This window comes from Curcuma longa, chromosome 19 (assembly GCF_044706935.1).
Source record: "Curcuma longa cultivar G26 ecotype Majalengka, Jawa Barat chromosome 19, ITB_CL_G26_1.1, whole genome shotgun sequence".
NCBI classification, from domain to species: Eukaryota; Viridiplantae; Streptophyta; class Magnoliopsida; order Zingiberales; family Zingiberaceae; genus Curcuma; species Curcuma longa.
In genome coordinates, this window is record NC_133879.1 from 3,234,154 (window position 1) to 3,236,588 (window position 2,435).

The following is a 2,435-nucleotide window of genomic DNA, read 5'->3' on the forward strand; positions in this document are numbered from 1 at the left end:
GTCTTGACAACAGAGGAGCAGTTGCTAGGGGTCGTGCCAGACAGGCACGGCCGTGCCTTCGTTTCAGCCCACAGCCAGCAGCACGGCCGTGCCTTCGTTTCAGCCCACAGCCAGCGCATGGTCGCCTCAGGCACGGTCGTGCCGCCGTTCCAGAGCAACGTTTGCCTTAGGCTATGCCCCACAGGCACGATCGTGCCATGTCTCGAAAGCCCCGTCTTCCCCTAGCTGTGCCCACCAGGCACGGCCGTGCCACCTTCCTAGAGCTTCACCGTTCTATGGCCGTGCCCCCTAGGTACAGTCGTGCCTATTAGGATGTATAATATAAAGTCTTGTTTTTTATATAAACATTCATTTTGCAATAATATTATTTTGAGAATTTACCCCGGTTAGAATGTTTGCATTTCTTAAATAAAGCAGTTGTCCTCTTAATTTATATTGTAGATAACATGGTGGGTTGTGTCACATAGAAGATCATGTTATCAGGCTCCTTATAAATTATAAACAGTAGTTCACAACCAAAATTGATAGGGACAAACCATTGGAGTGGTTGTAGTGTAATTGGTCTTAGTCTATGATCTTGACTATTAAATTACATTAGTACAGTTTGTGTGTATTGAGCAGGACCGCTTGAGGTCGTTCGATTTATACTGACTATATAATCAAACTAGATCTCTGTTGCTATGGATGTGCATGCTCTTAATCCCAATATAATAACAAGCACATATACTTAGTATGTATTTCTTTGATTCATCAAAGGGTGAGATTTATCTCGTTAAATCAAGAGGCCCAATGAGTTGGGAGATAATGCTATATATATGGTGTGTTGTTGATTATAGAAGGAAGCTGTGTGCCTATAATTTAGGCTAATGATGTCCCCTTGAGGAGCTCATAAGGATTATCATGTAAACCCTACAGGTGGACTTAGTTCTGCATGATAATAAGGTTGAGTGGTACTACTCTCGGACTCATAAATTAATTAATTGAGTTGTCAGTAATTCATTTAATTGATGGGCATACGATCTTAAATATAGGGAGATTAATGCACTCATAGTAAGATGGATCCCGTGAAAGTAAACTAATATACATTATTTTCCATCCTACGATGTCAATCAAATCAGAAAATTACAACAATAAGTTAAATAAGAGTGCCAAAATTCAGAAATCCAAGCAATTCAGAATTCAAGTTATACATGGATCAACAAAATAGCAAATTCAATCCACCCTAAATAAATTGAGAATGATGACTAAAATGACCTCACAGGATAAATAATGTGGTCGCTCATCCTCATAATCATGTAAACGGTGGATCTCTCTCAAGTTATCTATGGATCATGCACTACCATATGCTTGCTCTTCTTCTAATCTCCACCACTATCATATGCATAAAATCACATAGTCCATGAAGACTTATTGTCAAAGAATAATGAATAGAGAATAAACAAAAGAATAATGAATAATGAATAAGGAAAAGAAAATAATGTGTAAGGGAAAAGAATGGAGAAAATACAAGATAACAAAGGAGATGAAAAAATAATATGCTTCATAGATGAATCAATGTAATCATGCCGGGTAAAACTCAAACCAAGTTAGTGTGGGGTGCTAGTAGCAAGGTAACAACTCCTATCTCCTACTAGACTCAAAAATATCGACAATAAAGTTCCTAATAGGAGATATAAAAATTGCTAAAAACTCACTACCAACTATCCCAAATGATATCACCAACTCAAACATTTATTTTTATTTTGTTTTTACTAGAAAGAACCAAACTTTTTTTTCTATTTTTTTTCTTTTAGTTTTTTTTTTTTTCTATTTTTTTTCTTTTTTTTCTTTCTTTTTTTTTCTACCATTTTTTTTGAACTTATCTAAAAATGGACACAAACAAAAATAAAATAAGAAAAAATGAAATACAACCAAAATAAAATAATAAAAACCTATCTACAAACGAAAGTCTATCGATGGTGAACTCTCTACACACACCCCCACACTTAAATTTTTGTCCGTCCCAGGCAAAAGTTTATCTCAGCAATCAAGGTTCCCACATCCAAGGGGATGAAATGAAAGAGATGGAAAGGAAAAATAGGATACACAAGAAATGAATTATTCGAAAACCTATACTAAATAGAAAAAAATGAATGAATAAAGGAATGAAAGAATGATCTTCATGAAATTATACAACCCTATGGTAATGTGGTCTCGACAGAATTGGAGCAAGTTCTAGAGTGACATTTACCATAAGTGCCACACAACAAGGAAATCAGGCTCAGTCCTCGCTAGGTATAAGAAATAGTCATCATCTCAACTATTTAAGGTAAAATCCATCACTAAGTTGTATCCTCACATAATCCAGGAACTCCTTCATGTCTATGAACCTCTAAAACTCGACAAACCTAGATAACTAAGTTATCGCAATTCCTAAGATGATCAAGTCATGCAGG